The 21,002-nt window shown below is 31.2% G+C and overlaps 1 long non-coding RNA gene across 9 annotated transcripts; it reads right to left on the bottom strand.

The window, feature by feature from the left end:
* Positions 1–312: 312 nt before the first annotated feature.
* Positions 313–15,311, bottom strand: LOC143231617 (uncharacterized). 9 transcript variants are annotated; one of them, XR_013017061.1, is made up of 7 exons: positions 14,772–15,310; positions 10,932–11,005; positions 10,389–10,424; positions 6,585–6,650; positions 5,346–5,451; positions 1,787–1,945; positions 313–1,014 (listed from the first exon to the last, which is right to left on the bottom strand). It is a non-coding gene; the product is annotated as an uncharacterized LOC143231617 (long non-coding RNA). The 9 variants fall into 9 exon arrangements; XR_013017062.1 differs by lacking the exon at positions 1,787–1,945; XR_013017063.1 differs by lacking the exon at positions 313–1,014 and having other exon boundaries at positions 1,156–1,945; positions 5,395–5,451; positions 14,772–15,311.
* Between the last annotated feature and the right edge of the window lie 5,691 nt (positions 15,312–21,002).

Below are 21,002 nucleotides of genomic sequence, written 5' to 3'. Positions count from 1 at the left end.
ATCTGACCGTCACTTGTATAATACATCCAAAGTTCGAAAGTGCGGAGCGTGTTTTATAATTTGATTTTGATGATAATTGAACGTGACCTACGGAACCTCAGCTGTCCAATCTAGCACATTAATCTCAGGGCCAAGCTTGACCTGTGAACTTAAGTAAAACATGTGTATTGTAAAGCAATAACCTTATGAATTTTATTATTTTTATATTAGCAAATATTTCAGTATTTGTTTTATATTGTAATATTTTACTTATAATTTCAATCAAGGTATAATTATTAATAGACTAATACACTAAAATCTGCCAGACAACACTGACCCGTGTTTAATGTCTTTTTTTATTATTTGTGTTATGATCACAATTTAATTACAATGTCAAACTTCCCTCAGAATCACACTCTTTCTCTATTCTATAACACAATAATGGGCTAAACAAAAAGTGATTTAAAACTGAGAAATAAAGTAACACATGGGTCAAATAATTTTAATAATTTAGTGTCATAAACGTTTTTGTCTCTCACAAAATTTTAAAACTTTCTAGCCAAACAATTAAAAATTGGTCAATACATTTTGTGAGAAATAAGTAGAAAGTGCACTTCTTGGCCTAATTTCCTTTTATGGCAGACATTAATATGGTAACCTCTGCTGCTAGAACTATCCATTTTTAACAAAACTGTGGTAAAGAATGATAAGAATCTTTATATTTTATTAATGTTAACTGAAAGCCTGGTACAGTCACTTCTCAGAATAATTGATATCAATGTTCTTGACATTGAACAGTCACAGTTTACTAATTCATTAAACACACAAAAAACTGAATGGATACTTTCCATCAAGCCAGTAATTTTAGGAAACCAAAATATGTAACAAAGGGAAGAATTAAGTACAACTATACTAATCACTGTTTGATGTTAACTGTCTGAGCTGTTTTAGGAAGGTTTCTACTAACTTCTTCTTGTCTCGTTGATTCTTTTCTAATGCTGAAAATATATTTTTCTTCTTGTCTGCTTCTCTCATCTTTAAGGGGAGTAAAGGACATTAATTCACACCAAAAATTTGGATAGGTCAAATTAATAATATTTAAAAAAATTAGTAAATTATATTATCCTTTTCATTCACAAACCTGAACAAGACCTACCTAAAAAAAAACAAGACCCTTTGAAAAAATGTTGCATTATTTAAAACTTGTATTTTTAGCAATAATTTTATTTCTAAAACAACTTGAAAGGTAGTTATACACTTTTCATAAATAAACATTGAAATTGGTTCAAAAGCATGCATTATAAAATATAAAGTGTAAACACACCATTGTAAAGTAAAAAACAAAAAAAAACTTTTTATCTTTATAACACAAATTCATCAATCAATCAATTCTTTTACAAGTCTGCACACACACAAATTTGCCCTAAACAATGTTTTAGGTAACACTGCATAACAAATCATTTGCTACTAGAGAAAACTCAAGTTATTCTTGGTAATTGAAGAGTTTTGGTTTCAGATATGTAATCAGAATTTGTCCAACACCTCTAGATTTTAAGATACTGTAGTATCTCACTACTTTATCAACAATATGTGTAATACCATACAATCAGCTCAGTTCAATAGGTTTATACTGTGAAATTAAGTTTACATAGAAAGTTTAATGGACAAAAGTAATACATTTTTGATAACTTCGAACAGTAACTGTATTGTATTGGTGTAAAACTCCATATATATTGTTCATATGTGCTGCTTGTTCCTGATAAAATTATAATGACTTGCACCAATTTTGCTTCATTCCCATGTTCACCTTTTCTGCCCAGGAACATCTGAGGAGTCTCTCAACAGAGCTTAAAATGGGTAGAGTGATTCACCTCTCTCTCAACTGCTTTTCACTCACTCACTCAGTTGGTTACTTTTTCTAGCTCTGTGCACACTCAAAACAAAGTCCATCTTCCTCACATCATACCTGTGATATAATCAAATAAAATTAAAATTTTGTTTTTAAAATATTTTAAACTAGTTCTCTAAAAATAATTCTTTTATACTTTTTAGATAATTATTTGATGTACTGGCTGCTTTCACTTCAAGTAAAGTCCAAAAACCACCTAAACAGTTTATGCTACATTTGTGTTGTACAGTTTCCAAATCTGGCTTCACACAGTGGCTAAATAAAAGAAGAGCAATTGTGTCATTGACAATTTCAATGATACAGTGTGAGCCCAAAGATCATCTAACAAACTGTTATTTTTGCATTAATATTTCTGGATATTCAGACAAAACTAAACAATACACTAAATATCCAGAGATTGCATCTATGATGAAACCAGTATCTCATGTGGATAATTTTCTTGTGTCCAGCAGCAAAGTGGGAAATAGAAGTTATACTGTGAAAAAGACAATGAATCATCTTTACTTCCTTCATTTAGTAATTTTACCCCTGTGGTATCTCAGCATAAACTGCCTCATCTGATCACACAAGATGAGCTAAATGATCAGATTTGTGACTTGTTTTATACTGAAACAGCATGGGGAACTTTCATTTATGGCAATGAAATTTATCACAAAAGTCTTGCTTCTCACTACAGCATGCAAGATACTTTGCGTTTCTGTACAAATGTTGATGCACTAATTGAAGAATCAAGTACTGAATATACTCTCAAGAAAGAAAACATTTTACCAATACATCTAAAGTTAGTGTGAAAACTGTGCTTTTACATAATGGGAACACTAAGCCATTGGTTCCTATTATTAATGCTGTGAACACAACAGAACATGCAGCTTATACTTGTAGCAATAAAATATCCACTACTGCCAACTCCATAAAGTGAGTATACCAAACACTGTAGCTTTTTGTCTGTCTGGGATAGCCGATATCATAAAATTCATTTAAAAAAACATGGAATGGCCAGTGAGAGAATTACGTTCCAGGAAAACAGAAAGCTGAGTTCCAACTTTCAGTGAATCATCAAGATATGTTTCTTCCATCACTCCATCTGTCTTATAAGTTTCAAAAGTTAGTGAAGTAAAACTAAAAGGTGGTATCTTTGTTGGGCCACAGATTTGGGAAGTGCTGATGAATGGTGATTTTGAAACATTACTCAGTCAGAAAGAACTTACTGCTAGGAAATCACTCAAACTGGTTGTTAAAATTTTCTTAGGAATTTACAGAGATGAAAATTATGTTGTGATGATTGATGATATCCCTGAGAACAAGAGGAAAACTGGGTCCAAGATGTCACAAAAGTTACACTTCTCACACTTTTAATTAAGCAGATCTAGATGCAGTGAGCAATAATCTTGGTGAGCACTTCCCTCAAGATATGTTTATAATAGAACAGTAACATCAAGAAAGACAGTGGAATCCTGTGATGACGGAAGATTACTGTTGATTCTTATAGCATGAAACTAACAACATACATAAAAGATGCAACAAGTCAGTCAGGTATTTTGTAAAAAGAAATAAAAAATAATACCATGATGAAAGTTTTAAACATAGCTTAAGTGTATTTTCAGTATATAATTACATGTTGTTTTTGAACATTCTTAAATGCAATTTTCAATGAATAAATAAAGTTATCAGAGAGAGTTATTTTCACAATATATAAGAATATTTAGAATAAACCTAACATAGCTCAAAAACTAGAGGTGATCAGTAATATTCAACAATTTTTAAAATCAGGATCAACAAATTACTCATGAACAGTTGTATTTTTATTGTAGTGGAGAAGCTTCTTTTGTGCACAGTGTAACTTCTAAACACATATAATTACTGTGCAAAATTACTCAAACACTTATATGCTTTACATATTTCTAAAAAATTACTTTGATTAAATGACTTAAGGATATTTCAATACAAACAAAAAAAACATGAATTTTTTCTCATAAGTACAACTCAAAGCTGATAGTTAAAACCATATATAACTTCTACTATAAAGAAGCTTACACATAGAACAACCTTAAATATAAAATTTTCAAAATTACTTATAGATCAGCCTATACAAAATATATACTTCATGATATTCCTACAAGTACCTATATTCTTTGTTATGCCAACTAACAAGATATGCTTTAACAGATATGAGGTGTTCTTTCATTATGAAAAGCCTAGACACCTAGTTGTCATTAAAAAAAGGTGAAGGAAAACTCAGATTTATATGCAAGAAAGTATCAATTAATTGTGCAAATTTGTGGTAAGCACTGTTAAATATATGAATAAACAAACATTCTGAATTTAAGTGGTTTTCTATTAAATGAAACTAATTATGGCTAAATTAACTAACACAATCATGATTATTAACTTCAAAATGTAAAATAGAATTTTAGTTATAAACATTATACCATAAATTTAAGATTTTATTTCTTTCTACCTAAGAAAAATAATATATTGATAATATTTATCTACTTTGTATTCAATGTTTTATTACTCTCACATTACATGTGGAGATGAGAATCTAAGAGTGTTTATTTAATTTAAAACATTGGAACCTATCATCTTGTGAATATGTGCAAATTGTATGCATGTATGATTAACTGACAACACAACAGACATTCAACTATTATTAAACTCTCGACAGTTAAAATTGATTCATTAATAATTATGGTATTAATACAGAGAATTCTCAGGTTATGTTTAATATATTACAATGATACAAAACATCTATGGAGAGAAACTTTTTTGGTAATAAAATCTACAACTTTTTCCAACTTCTGTCTCAAAACAAAATACCTATATAGTTCAAATAAAAATTAAATGAGTAATGAATATTATGTATCTAACGTATCACCATACTAATGATGATCAGAAGGGTGTCATGGAACCCTCAATGCAAGCAAATGTTTTGCTATAATCCCAAACACAAGATTCAGCTGCTTAAAAGGTTTAGTTTTGTTCTAAACACATACCTTAAGATAACAATGCAAAATAATCCTCATAAACAAATATATAATAATCAAACAATTTAACCAATACTTAAAATAAACTAACATTAAAGAAAGAAAAAATAAAGCATTACTTTATTCAGTCTACAACTATTTATCATCTTACCTTCATTCTTTCTAAATTTGAATTTACACCTGTCAAATGCTAGTTGCAAAACTAAATAAGACTTAACTTTTAATTTAAAAAATGAAACATGACATCTTGCAGGACATGTTTTGGAGTAAGACATCAATAGTATCAGGTATCTTAAGGGCAACATATAACTGGGTAAGTGAACATAAAATTTTAAGGTGGCTATATGTTTTCATTTTCTTTTTTCAAAAATCAAAACATGCATAACAATTATTGGAAAGACTAACAATTTATAATAAAACAGTATAATTGTGACATTTAAAATAAACTTTGATTACTTATATGTGCCACTTACTTTTCAAGCAGAACTACAGCAACTTGTGGGTTTACCCTTAAGTTCTAACTATTTTCTTGTCCACAGTCATGAAAGTAGGTTGCCCAGTCCCATGTCAAGAAAAGATCTAGAAGTTATAAGAAAATATAACAACAAAAATTCTGCAAGAAAAATTCCACTGCACCAAAATAAAGTAAACTGTTATACCTAAATTAACTAACAAAAATTACAAGAAAAGAAGGAATTGTACACCATAAGCCAGAAAGTAATAATAAGAAATCAATTTTAGTGAAAGGAGACTGATGGACTCTGTGACTAAACTAAAATAATTGGAAGATGTGATATGGAAAAATATATGTAACTATTTTACTTGGTAGAGTTTCCACAGTTAATACATCTTGAATTATGTTTGTTTGTTTGTTTTTGAATTTCATGCAATGCTACACGAGGGCTATCTGCACGAGCCATCCCTAATTTAGAAGTGTAAAACTAGACAGAAGTCAGCTAGCTATCCCTAATTTAACAGTGTATGAATAGAGGGAAGTCAGCTAGCTATCTCTAATTTAACAGTGTAAAACTAGACGGAAGTCAACTAGCTATCCCTAATTTAACAGTGTAAGAGTAGAGGGAATTACGTACTTTACATTCACACTTAGACACAACTAGCTATCATCTGATCTTAACATTAGTAACAGAAGGTGTATTTAATGGCCTAAATATAAGCATTGGGTGTAAAACATTATTGTAACAAAGGCTTAGTTGAAATACTACTCCACTGAAACCCTTGGTAACTTTTATCTTACTTTTGTCTATACCTCAATGTTAATAAACAACTGAAAAAAATATAAATAAAATACTATTTAACTTATCATGGTGCAATAAGTGAGCCTAGGGTATTATTTGTTTTATAATTAAGCTTAAAATGTACTGTGCAGTAACTTACTCTAAGCTCAATAAAGACAAAATATCAATTCTAAATCTAAATAATTTCTGAATTAAATTGTTTTGTTCTATCACCAAAGTTAACAAGAATAAAAAAACAAACCAATATGTATATTAAACATTCACAACATAAATACCATAGTTGACCTAACAATATCAATTGGTAGTTTTGTTACAAAACAATGATATAAATTGTAGACCATTACAATTAAAACAAAGAAGCATGACACAAACTGTTTATTATATATATTAACACCAGAGGGACATTTAGAGTGTTCCTTCTACCACACACATTATACTCTTTAACACTGTAAATACCTGACAGCCATAAAGCTTCTTATTTCCAAAGAATGCAACATGTAGATCTTCAATGTTTTCAGTTTACTAAAATGTTTAGTTAAAATAAAGTTATTTCAATTTTTAAGTCCATCTCATACTACGTTTATCATTTTTATAAAGTACTTCATAACTTAATGTTTTATGAAAAATTCAAAATCTTCCTATTAACAGTAAGCAGAGCCAATCTTTATACATATACTCAAAAGGTGATTTACAAAACTGTAACTTTTATCTCTGTATTTCTATAGACTGATGGAACTTTCAGGTGAATAGGTCTATTCAGATACAAATAACTATTTTGAATCTATTCAATGTTACACAGCGTGGCTTTCAAATACATCACTAAACTTTTGGAAAAGAAATATCAATAACTAACATACTGAGCAAGAGCAAGAATTTAAACTGAACAAAATACACTATTCATTTCAAGCAGGCCAAACTAGCCTAAAAATCCTTTGACTGTTTATGTACATGTAAAACTGAATGAGTGCTCAAATCTTTATCAGTACAACATATAACCCAATAAAGGTGACATAAAATATTTTAACTCGATTGACTATTCTTTTTTAGGATAATAAAGAGCAATGATTAGTAGGGCACATTACAAGTACAGATGTTGATGTCATTTATGTCAATAATAACAGAAGACATTCCTGTCATGTTTAGATGTACATAAAAAAACGTGTGCTTCACATGAAAGATGGCAGACAACAGTTAAAAAGATGTTAAAACAGTTTTCACAGAATAGAAAAATAAAAAGGAACGGGTATTACAGAAAATGATAATGTAAAGAAATATATAGGAAACAATACTAATATATGGGAAATATAAAAATGAATAAAAATATAGGTGATATTAATATATAGGAAACAATACTAATATATGGGAAATAGAAAAATGAATTAAAATATAGGTGATATTAATATATAGGAAACAATACTAATATATGGGAAATAGAAAAATGAATAAAAATATAGGTGATATTAATATATAGGAAACAATACTAATATATGGGAAATAGAAAAATGAATAAAATACAGGTGATATTAATATATAGGAAACAATACTAATATATGGGAAACAGAAAAATGAATTAAAATATAGGTGATATTAATATGTAGGAAACAATACTAATATACTGGAAATAGAAAAATGAATTAAAATATAGGTTATTAATAAAAAAAATTACAAAGTTGTTTTGAAATTTTTTTAAGAGATGCACAAAGGTCATTAATTCTAGGACTAAGAATGATGTCACACTGTTATAGAATTTAACAATGCTATCCAATAAACATCCTTAATTTCTTTCTAAAAGTAGAAAAGATTCACAAATAACAATGAACAGTTATGTTGAAACTTGAGAAAAGTAAATAACCTTAAATAATATCAAACCTAATGAAGGGCAGTTGCTTGAAACACTAGTTAAATAATGTAACTGTTTTTGTCCTTTTTTAACTTTAGGTGTTTATAAAAACAATATTTCTTTTGTGAAGTAAGAGAGGATTCCATATACTGTAGACCAGCACAGTGCTTCCTTGTACCTAGACAAGCATGAGCCCTGTGCAAGTACAACTTTATGCAACCTTCCCTAACAATGGCTAGTGACCAATAAAAGCCAGCCTATTAACCTGAGACACACATCCTCTAATACAAAGAAAAAGCAATATGCAAAAAAATTCACATAATACAAACTTGAAACTCCCTTAAGTTAAAAAAAGAGAAAACAGACCTCCATGATGGTCACTGAATATTAAAACTACTGTATATATATAAACCAGTCTCTGTATCAAAAAGACTAATGACTGATTTTCAGCCACGACCACTAAATAAATAGTTCTTTGAGATTTCCAAGAATATGGAAGCAGATTATTAGTCAAAACACAGGATAAAAAGTAATGAGTAACTAGTATCTAGTAGTTAATAAAAAAAAAAAAGTTCTCATTTAACAATCAGACAGAAGTGACCATACAGGTTACTAACTATGACAGTTCATGAACATCAGAACTATGGGATGAACTAGACAAATACAAAAACTTGTTCACCCTTTACCATTCAGATAACTAGACTAGACTGATGTTCCAGGCAAGACTAAGAAAGGAGGATTCTAAATTATTCTAGAGATGTTTCTCAAGCAAATTAGAATGACCAAATACAAAGTTCACCAAAATAATTATAGCAGAAGTAAACAATCTGATTAACAATTACTTTGAAATTCTTTTAAAGCCTGTAGAAAGGTCCAGTGATTTAGTCAACAGAAAAAATATATAGAAAAAAGAGAATAAAAGCAAATAACTTCATGAAGATATTGCAATTCCAAGAATTACGTGACAAAACAAGTCACTCTCACATACAGCTGTGATAAGACATGTAACTGGATTACTCGAAGTTCAAGAGAGCGAAGTCAACAAAAAATGTATCAATTACAAACATGTGTGACATTTATAATCACAAGTACAAATGCCATAAATACATTGACGGATGTCAGTGACAATGAATGTAAATCACGTGTATTTGGTTGCCAGATATATAAAAAGTGTTCTTGACTGAAGCCAACAGGCAAAAAATTCCACATTAAAATGCACACAAAAGCATTTAAATGACATAGTCTTAAGTATTCACATCAGAAACTCAATGATGAGTAGTGTTGATAAACAAAATAACACTGAAAGTCATATCTGTTTATCTGATCAGAAGAAGAGCATTTTAAAATTAATGTATATGCAAATTACTGAATTATGTACAAAATTTAACATCTTTACAATCCATGCATGTGAATGAAATTAACATTATAGTATATAATTTAATGTTCATGTTATCCAAGTTTTAATTCTTTGTTACAACAGACACATTTAAAACAAATAGTTTGCTTGTCACATGATTCAAGTTATATAAAAAAAATCTCCAATTTGACAGAAACTGACTGTAAACACATAAGCTCGCAATGCATACAACTGTCTAGATGCCAATGTATTTTCACATGTCCTTTTTGAGACATACAATATATGCAGTCTTAGAACTGAATCCACTGCAAAAGATAAATAGATTTTACAGCCTTTTATGGTGCTGTGCCAATCTTCTGTACTTTTGTTTCTCTACTGAAACAAATTTATGATGTACAAGTAATTAGTTAATACAATTGTGCAAAGCTGTTATAAAGAGCTTAGTGTACACTCACTCCACCAACAGTTAATATGAAATTGGTGTACAGTTTTTGTACTGAAGTCAAAGTAACAGCCTGCAGTACTATTGTCTACAGCACTTACAGTGGTTTGTTACCTCAAAATGCTATAGTTAGAGACAGTTGAACTGTAATTAAATCTAATTTTTATATTTTAGTTGACTATGTATAATTTATGTTTTAAAAATCCTATTTGAGCGATTTAATGGTTTTTTATAAGCTTAACTTGTTACATGGATTGTGAAAGCTTTATAAACAAGATGGTATCTATAACAGCCATCCTGTTTTGGCAACACATCTATGTGGGGAATTTGTCAAAATAACTTCTTCATAAAAGGCCTATTGGTATCAGTTAACATATCAGAATAAATAGTGACAAAGAATTTTAAAGGAGAGTTAAAAATAAACTATAAATGAAAAGATAAAGATGTTATATTACAAATATGTGAAAAAGATGACTATACTAATAAATTTCTATAAAGATGTAAAAGGTATGTACACATTTTTGTTAATTTTAAAAACATTTCCCTGCACTCTCTGTTGATGATGATAAATAGAGTTAGTAATACAGTGCATAAAAGAGAAAATAAAGTACAAACATTTACCTTAAAAAACAGCAACTGATGTTCATTTGTAAGGTTCTAGAGGTTATGCAAATGAAATGTAAAAACGGTAAGGTAAAAAGTATTATTTTTATACTTTATGTAAAAATTACTTTGCATGTGAACTACTCAGAGTCCAAGTGTAAATAACTACATTAAATAACGAATTTTTATTAGAAAAATCCAAAAACTATTTACAAAATAAAACTTTTGCTGAAACTACTTACTTTAATGAAAGTTTGTTATCAAGTTTTAAGGAAATAATTTCATTAACTAGTTTCATTTTTGAAAGGCATTTCATGAGAGTTGCATACTTTTCTTCCTATGAGCATATATCATTCTTCAAGGTTTAATGTCTTCCGTAATGTAACTGTTAATTACATATCTATATACATAATGTATGGCTATGTTACATACGTATACAATATTAAAGACTATTCTACAGCAACCACATAAAATGTATTTAGTCCAAAAGCAATGTTTACATTACTTGTAATATCTTTTAATATGAACTTAAATAGTAGAGTTTTGTAAAGGTTTACTAACCTGCCTAAGATCAACAAAGAACATCTGGAGTGTACCTTCTTCAAACCCTCTAACAGGTTCTGAATTAGCAAACACTATTGAAGACAAAAAAAAGAACTCAGTTTAGTTTATATCCATTAGTGAATAATTATTATCTGCATATGTGTTGAAGGCCTTAACATAAAATATTTGGATTGCCAGCACAATTCAGTTTCATTGAAGCATAAATGCTGTTTCGTTTTTGTCTTTGATCTGCTTAAACATAGTCTAAAAAGCCAACCTCCAAATGCAGTGCAGATTGTGTGAAAAGTTTATCAAAATGTGTGGAATAAGATTGACCTCATTTTGTAGAAACTTACAACAATGAAAGAAGTATTTTCATAATAATGCATTATTATGGCCATCAAAACTGAACATGATTTACAATGAAATAGTTCCAAGGGAAGCAAGAAACCTGAAATTTGTTCTCAAAAGATAAATGAACCCTTAAACAAATAATGCTGTGTAAGACTATTAAGTATTCTGATTATTTACACAACTGAAAAATAAATAAGAACAAAACTACAATAAGAATTTCATTAATTAATCAACAACAAAAATAAATCTCTTCACAGAGAACTAAATTTCATTAACAAAAATACAATTCTAATTGACCTAAAACTTTAAGAAGTTAATTATTCTTGGGTATCTTTGAAATAAGATTTTGATAAAAATTGTTTTATGTTTCAGATGTGGTTTAAATAAACAGTTTCAATTTTAAGGTAATAACATCAAAGTGTGATGGTCCAAAGGTACAAATTTTCCAAACTCTTCAAATTTCTTGATTTGCATATACTGTGTTAACCTTATTTCCCCAGATGTTAAAAGCTTTAAAAAATAACAAAAGCACGTTCAATTTTGTCCATAAATCATTCATAAAAAGATCATAGCATAATGTGTTTGCTAAATGACCAATTTCCATCTTCAGTCATTGTCTAATTCAACAGAAATACCTTTGTTGCAATATATGGAAAATAGTCAAGTAAGGAAACTGTTATTGTATTAAAGTCTATCTTTATGCTGTGCTGTTTGTGTCCCAGGACCCACAGTATTTACATTATACTTCCATTGTACCTCACTACTATAACAACTGAATAACACAAGCAAAACCAGGTTAATACATGTGATTCATCCTCACTGTCAAGCTGAATTCAGAGAAAGTACACCTTACTTAAAAAAGATGGGACTAAATATTTGTCCACAGAAAACCATCCTTTCCTTTTCACTACTGTCTTACATTATACACTATATCTTATTAGTATGATAAAGCTGACTTAAAACTGTAAAATGTTCAAAGTTGCATCGCCTACTTCAATCTTTTTTATCTACCTTTGTACTAAACTAACTGACTCTTTAATCTTTTGGGATCTTCTAGAAATTTTTCCCTCTGTCCAGGATGTTTATTTGGCCTCCAAATTAACAAGTTAGGACTGAGAGATGACTTGGGTCTCTTTTACAACTGGATGACATATCCATATCAAGGTTTACAATATAAAATTGAATATAAGGCACCTTGTTAATTTGGAGGCCAAGAAAACATACTAGAGAGAGGGAAAAATTTCTAGATGATCCCAATTTTCATGAAAATATAGGTGATTTTCAACAAAATAAGATGTTAAGCAGGGCAACAGTGAAAGTTATGTTTCCTATACTGAAAATGTATTTCATATAACTTGTCTCATTTAGTGCTGCCCTTTATGTGAAAAAAAAGAAAGAAAAACATGCCACAAGCCTTTTTCCTCCCTTCCTATGGAAATGACTTATTTTAATGTCTCTCATGCAAATTGTCATGGATAATCTTCCACAAAGGAAAGTGCTATACACTCATTATACGTGCAACTTCCTCTATTCAGTTCTATCAAATTACTGTTTTGAGTTTTAGTGGAGAATTGAATCACTCATTTTGAGTGGAGAGGAAGTACATTTTATGTATAGAAAAACTAACTTATAATATGGTACATTAGCTGTGCTTATATAATCAGATAGAATCACACACTGAATTGGTGCAAGGGAAGAAAAGAAGCACCCTTTGAAAGAGTACAAAGGACACACCTTGAGTCTAAAGAATTAGATATGAAGACATGATGTGGGAGACTACAATACTTCTAAACCAGCCGTACTCTTCACCAATCTGGGAAATGTGTTGTATATTCTGGTATACAAAAACTGAGAAGTAAATCTAACTAGTATTGGGGAAAAATGGAAGTGTCCCGAGACACAAAGTGGCTAGGGCATGATGGACTGTACTTGACAATTACATCCAAAATCTATACTGCTGGAAACTGACACAGATAGAGGGTAGGTGTAGAATGAGGATTATACCATCTTCACCTAAAATTAATGAGACCAGAAGGGATATCAAACCCCTGACTCCTGAAGAGAGCGTTGTAAGACAAATAACATCTTCAGAATAAGCTACACAAAAAACAGTTGATGGGAAACAACCAGAACAATCCCAAGTTCCTCCACCATGCTGTATCAAGACGATTGTAGGACGTAGGCACCTACTGTTTGTAGGCCCTACCAGCCATATAAGTTAAACCAAAAATTAACTTTTAAGGAAAATTTTCATGGACCTATAGTTTTCATAGGCCCTAGGCATTGTGCCTAATAAATAATTCAGCCCTGCCTCCACAATACAGATAAAGTATAATTGAAGGAGGAAGTCAAACATATTCACTACAATGTGCAAAAACTTATGTTTTTTTGCTTTTACTCTATATTATAAAACAAAAAAAGGAGACTGAGAAACTGATTGAAAGACTATGACAGATAGCCAGTCTTCAGTTTTAATGACAACAACAAACAGCTGGAATAGAAACTGTGAAAGAGATGATTTCCAGATTCAATGTTCTGTTGGACAGAAGGTCTTGAACTACCTCCAACAGAAGCTGGCTGTTAATGGGATCCTGAGGAAGGAAAGAAATGGATATCTGTGATAAAAAGAGGAAGGTAAAGGAAGCATAGGACACGTCCAAATAATCCACCAATCTGTGGTGAAACACTGCCAAGGGGAAGAAAGTCACACAACTGAGCTCCCATCCAGTTATCAACTGGTACTGTTGATATTAATGATGATCTGCACTGAAAAAAAACACCTGGAAAGAGGAACAGGTAAAAGCTGGGGAGCACTAGGATGGGAAACAGGAATAGGGGCTTGTCTTGATTCCAACTGTGGCAAATGTGCTACCAAAAAGAAAGGGTAGAGTGTTGATGCAGGTGTCCCCAGCATACATTTCCAAAGGCTCTGGAATACGTTTGAAAATATACTAAGAAACAGAGCTACACATGATTTCCCAAGTGGGCAGCAAATAAATCTGGCAGAAGGCTGCATTTTGACCCAGTATGTTTCAACAACAGAAATATTATGTATGCAAGGTGAGAGTAGAGAATGAAAAATGAGTTATCTTAGAAGTAACAAAGGAGAGGGTGTTCCTCAAATACCTCAGGACTTTCGTACAGTGTATCTGAAAGTTAATGTATGGTAGATAAATACCACAAAAGTAAGGATAATACAGAGGCATGGGTTAAAAGCACTGGAAGTCAGGGGATACTCCCAAATTGGCAAAATGGATTCCAACACCTGTGAGTCTTACAACAGATAGGCTACTTGTTGGTTCGTCAAACAAACTGTCCACAGCACATAGGAAGCAAGACATGCTGGAACTCTCAACCAACTATAAAGTACAATGCTTTGTATGAACCCTAATATCCAAAGAAAGTGGGAAAACTAAATATGGTAAAGAAGAACTGAGAACTATCATACAACAAAAAAGGATGAGGATTGTAGGAAATCATAAAAATGGATAAAACATCACATACCTGAGAAATCATACCTAAATACGCAATATTAGACCGAGCTGACTCTGCAGGAGGTGTGCAGGGAAACATGAGAAAATCCTGTGGTGGAAAAAGGCTATAAAAATCTTTCTCGGAATGAACAGATTCAGATTGTTCATGAGGTGCATAACTTCAAGAGAAAATGGCTGACTCACAGAACGACCAGTCTCTCATTGAATAACTGCAGATAATTCCATTAACAGGGTTGCTTGCACCTCCAGCCACAGTTACAAAACCAGCACTCTGTGCTATATCTACCTCATGTGCTTCGTAAGCACTCACGAATTTTTCAAAAACAAACATGTACAATATTATATCAACTATACTTTGTCCTATCCATTGCCGACGACCAAACACAATAAGCACAATCTTTGTATAAGCAGCTTGTCACAGCAACGAATCTTACGGTGAAGACGTTTTCTAAACTGATAGAGTGTGATCACAATTAACTATATTTGTAAGAAGACATTGATATTAGGCCTGTGATGTAATTAACTCCACGATTTTTATACTCAGCCCCCTAGGTATCTTCATGGGAGAAAATAAATAATTTTCTTTTTCTTGTAATTCTGTTCCAACCAGTATGTAAAGAGTTTGTTTATGATGCTTTTATTTTTTAATATTTTAATTCAAATTGGGGAAACTTAAGGGAAGAATAGAAACTTATTAAATTCCGTATATATGATTTACCTGCCAGGCGAGTTGTTTGAACTATTTTTACAACAATAATTGTGATTATTTAGCAAGTATTATTGTGAAACAACAATGTCTTATTTTGTAATAAAATAACGTAAACATTAGATGTTTTTTCACACATATTTCAATTTGTATATTTTAAATTCAAATCAAAGCTCTTTAAAAATGGAACTGTGGTTTCTGTAGCCTCATCATAAATTTCACACCTTTTAGTTTCTGTACTTTGTCAGCTTTTAGCGTTTAATCCGTAACTCCGTAGCTTTATCAGCTTTTAGTATTTATTCCGGAACTCCGTAACTTTTATGATATATTGTTGTGGTGTTTCTTCGTTGCCTCTAAGCATGATGTGAAACAACAATATCTTATTTTGTGATAAAAATAACGTAAACACTGGACGTTTTTTTCACACATTTTTGAATTTATTTATTTTAAATTCAAATCAAAGCTGTGTAAAAATGGAGTTGTGGTTTCTGTGGCCTCATCATAAATTTCACACGTTTTAGTTTCTGTACTTTGTCAGCTTTTAGCGTTTAATCCGGAACTCCGTAACTTTTATGATATATTGTTTGTAGTTCTTACGTGCTTACAATATTTATAATATTAACAATGAAACAGTATCTTAGCAACACAGATAATTAGGAGACATTTTGGAAAACGTTAAAATCACTACTGCGAGCAAACTTTAAGATATAGAGATGGTGAAGTTCTTATTTAAAACATTGATTTTTATGGCATTAAATGCTATAATAATAGCAATGCCTGGACACATAAGGCTTAAACCTCAAAGTATTATACTTGGCGCCCCACAGGTGATTCCGTGTGTCCCTGAAAGTTATGGGATCAAAACTTATACCATTGATGTTTTCCAGTATTATTGGTTTGGCCCCTACGGTGGAATAGCAACAGACGATAATAAAATTCGGGTAAACAAAGCCACGGGTGATTTGATGATTTATAAATTTGATTTTTCTGATACCGGTCTGTATAAGTGCGTTATTGAATACGCAGGAAACTGGGAGATAAAGCACACAAACCAATTTTCATCACTCATTTCTTGGAAGGTAAATGCTTATAAGAATCGATTTTGGTAGTGTTTATCAGTTAAAAAAAAACTTTAAATTATGAATCGGATTCCATCCATTTTTACTACAATTTGCGTAAAGTGTTATAAGTTTGATATATATTTAATGATTGTACATTAATTTTCCAAAATCCATGAAATCACCGTTCCAACTACCAACATACAGCTCACCGCCATTGTTTTCGCGTTAAGCCTGAGGTGTGAAAATGTTGAAAATCAAACTTGTCTGCAGATATAAATTTATCATTACGAAATAATTTTTGATTTATTATTATCATATTGTTTGTTTGTTTTGGAATTTCGCACAAAGCTACTCGAGGGCTATCTGTGCTAGCCGTCCCTAATTTAGCAGTGTAATACTAGAGGGAAGGCAGCTAGTCATCACCACCCACCGCCAACTCTTGGGCTACTCTTTTACCAACGAATAGTGGGATTGACCGTCACATTATAACGCCCCCACGGCTGGGAGAGCGAGCATGTTTTAGCGCGACGCGGGCTTACGAGTCGCACGCCTTACGCGCTTGGCCATGCCGGGCCTATTTTATCATATACAATAACTAAATACATACATAGATATGAATAAATTTAATCAATACCATAACACAATTAATGAAATAAGACATTCCGTGAAGTCAGAAAACAGAGATAACCTTATGTTAGAAATTAGAAAGGTTTTGTTGTTTTCTTTACAAGTCATAGAACAAATAATTTAAAAAAATCAAAAGTGTTGAATGATTTCTTTAATCGTCTGTGAAAATATTGAAATTACAAAATGCAACAGTGTTATGGCAGAAAAATGTTTCTGTGGTTCATCACCACCCACCGACAACTCTTGAGTATGATGGGGATTCGAACCTGCAACCCTCAGATTACACGTCGAATGCCTTAACACATCTGGCCATGCCGGGCCTTTAATTACCAAAATTTGCGTTTTCATATCGGAAAGCAACAAAGGAATATCCGCTGTACATACCGAGGGGAAATCGAACCCTTAACTTTAGCATTGTAAATCCTTATTTATTATTAATTATGAAAATACATTGATTTGAAACCTTCTGTGACTTACGATACAATAGATAAAGAGCAAGATAAGCCATCAACTATATTTGTTAGATTTCGTTCATACCTTACAGGATTTCCAATGTATGAGCTTTCACGAAGAAAAGTAGTTAATAATTTGTTATGAGCCTAAAGTGTCATATCAGGTCAAAATTCCCCAAGTGGCCCAGCAAACTGTTTGCGTGCTTCAATGCTAGAAACCAGGTTTCGATATCCGTGATGGGCAGAGCATAGATAGCCCATGATGTAGTGTTGTGCTAAATTACAAATAAACAGTGCAAAAATATTATTTCTTATGTCAACAATACTTGAACTACGAACCATCTTATACTTTATTTTAGCATGCGTACAACCAAGTGAAAACTACCAATGTCCTGAAGGACTCACACTGAGACATAACCTGTGTTGTAAGTTGTGCTTTCCTTCAAAGCGTTTATATGTGTGACCAGTAGTTGTGAATTTTAATTTTTAAATAAATCGAAAAAGGAAAAACTGTTTCGAACAAACTAAGCAGTAAATTAGTTATTATATACTTCATCCATTATTTTATTTTTAATTGTTAACATTGTAAACATTTCAAGCTTTTTTCTTAGATCCAAGTCAACCAGGAACGGAGGAAGAAACATACGTTCCTTCTCCAAGGAAAAGTAAGTTATGCTACATATAAGATTACGTAAAACGTACCTTTAACGTGAGATAATAAGTGTGGTAAGGTTGGTGACAAAATGTCGTGATGGAAAAATATTACTGTGACGATGTTTGTGTTGACGCGTGTTGTTCTTTCTTCCCATTAAATTTCTTCAATCCCTTATTCATGAAGGTAAAAATGTAGTAATGTGTGAAGACCCGATCTCTTATAATATTCCAGTACATTGTGGACATTATTTTCTATTCTAAATAATAAATATCTTACCATTTCACCACTCATAGCAACTCAGGTAAAACATGATTCACCAAACCATGTCTATCATTCCCACTAATTCACTGTTCACAGTTTGAGCTTTTCTGTTGTCTGAAGTAAGTTTTTGGACCAGTAATTATATGCCATAAGTATTTTCCTCCTCCTAGTATTGTTGTATTATTTAAATCTTAACAATTTTATAAAAACTGGTTGACTAGAGCAGAGTTTTACATTAGTTTACAACAAAAGACCGTCCATGTACTTTACCTTTGAACTGTTACCGATAGTTTTCCAATATATTCTCTTTCGTTTGTAGTTCATTTAGACACTAATTAGAGATTTCTTTGAATAGTGAAACATATAAACAGTATTCAGTTTACAAATTGCTAGTAAGTCAGTGTCGACAATCATACATTCTTGGAAGTCTGAGAACTCGTTACATTTGCCTTTTGTCTTGTTACGAATATATATAACTGATGTAATGGCGGTCAGTCACGTGACGCATCAAATGATCATCCTGATTTGATATGAAAACACAGTCAGTGTATTTTGTTGCCATAAGATATGATAAGTAAATATCTTTACTTGGATTATCAAGGAAGAAAGTTAATTTAAAGTGATACTTTACACTTCTTTACCTGTACTGTTTTATCCATGCGCATTAAACTTATACGTGTTTGAATAAAGAATGGAACTTCTTCGATTCCAGTAACACAGAACGCTGTGGTTATCTTGTTACTTTCACTGTAAGTATACCAAATGAAACGTAGCCTCCTCCAATACTATCATATAACAAAAACAAATTGCACTTAACTAACTTTCTTTTTAACTTGTATTTTTCCATTTCAGCACCATCCATGTTAAAACATACGATTCCATTGGTAACTGCTGCAGTAGGAATACCACTTTTGTTAATTTTTTTAAGGTAAGAACAAAACAGTATATTTTTATGTTTTGTTGAATAGATCTTAATATAATTTCTATGTTATTAATAGTTGAACCATGTGTGTATATACATAATAATGAATTTAAAGGGGCTGAGAATTAAAAAAATATTAGTTACTTTATTTTAATTAGAATGATAAATAATCAAAAGGTATCAAACGCTTGCATTAAAAAGAAATATATAAGGGGAAATTAGCATCATTAGTTTACAATAAAGTGTATTTTAAGTGTGGAGATTCACTTAAAGCTTAAATTGTGGATCACTTTTTACAATATTACAAGTTCTTCTGATGAAAAACATTCCTTGTAAGTATGTTATTGTTCAACCTGTTTTTTATAGGTAAATACAATAAGGTACTGTGCGTGTCAGTAGAAATACTTGAAATTGAAACGTGTAAAATATAGGTAACCTAAATTATTACAATTCGAGTACTTGAGTTAAATATAAAAGGCATTTTCATTCAAAAAGTTCTTTAACTAAGTAATGATTTTCAGTTTATTTCAATATGGTCTTAAAATTGAAATTTATCAGCGAGTATAATAATTATTCAATTATCCCTCTTAAGCTATAACATTTTATTCCTGTTTACATTTGTTAACTTTATTTTAAAGAGATGCAGCAGGGGTCAACTTGTCATGTCCACCGTGGGGAACTGAACCCGCCTATTTTAGTGTTATATGTTCATACACTTACTGACGTTCCACTGGGAGAGAACGTCCCTGTGGCTGTCGTTGTTAAATATTATTATTTCTAGATTATAATTATATTCCATTTTTAATTGACATAACACTGATGTACAAATAAGAGTCAAATTAAATCATCCATGTTATTTATTAGCGCTTTTCTTTTGTAGTGTCATTATTTGGAAGTGTTGTAGATGTAAAACACTAAAATCACCTAACACAGAAGACCATACAAATAAAGATGATAGAAAAAAAATTAAATATTCACTTGTACCACAAAATGATGAAGACCAGCCTGTTAATAGAGATGATAAGAGAAAATGTAAAACTGTAAAAGAGAAGAGGGCCAAAAAAGTCCAGAATTTTCATCTTCCTAAAGTAAGTATTGTGATAACGGGAAATGTCATCACATTTCATACTGAGTGTCTAGGACTTACAATGCTAGAAACGGGCTATCGATAGCTGTGGTGGGTAGAGCACAAATAGACGAACATAACAAGAATGTAATATACCTTCAGTCACATATGTTTACTTACTTTCTATACATTTTATGCTGGTGTTCTGCATGAAGTTTAGACACCGTTATAAATATAATGTATTAAGGCTATAAACTTTACACTCTAATCTTCCACCTTATAAGAAACGTTTCAATTTAATGGTATCGATTTTTAGAAGGAAATTGTAGTCGGTTTAAATGGATACTTGATAACTAGCTTCTCGAGACGTTGTATGTAGATATATACATATAATACAGGTTTCTTCTTTATCATTGCAGCCATCTCAAAACATTTTCGAAATTGTTGTACTCTATTGGCTCTTTTTATGAGTCATGTATTTTCACAGTTAT

Source organism: Tachypleus tridentatus, chromosome 11 (genome assembly GCF_004210375.1).
Source record: "Tachypleus tridentatus isolate NWPU-2018 chromosome 11, ASM421037v1, whole genome shotgun sequence".
Classification (NCBI taxonomy): domain Eukaryota; kingdom Metazoa; phylum Arthropoda; class Merostomata; order Xiphosura; family Limulidae; genus Tachypleus; species Tachypleus tridentatus.
The sequence above is the reverse complement of the archived record's forward strand: the minus strand, read 5'-3'. Positions and strand labels throughout refer to the sequence as shown.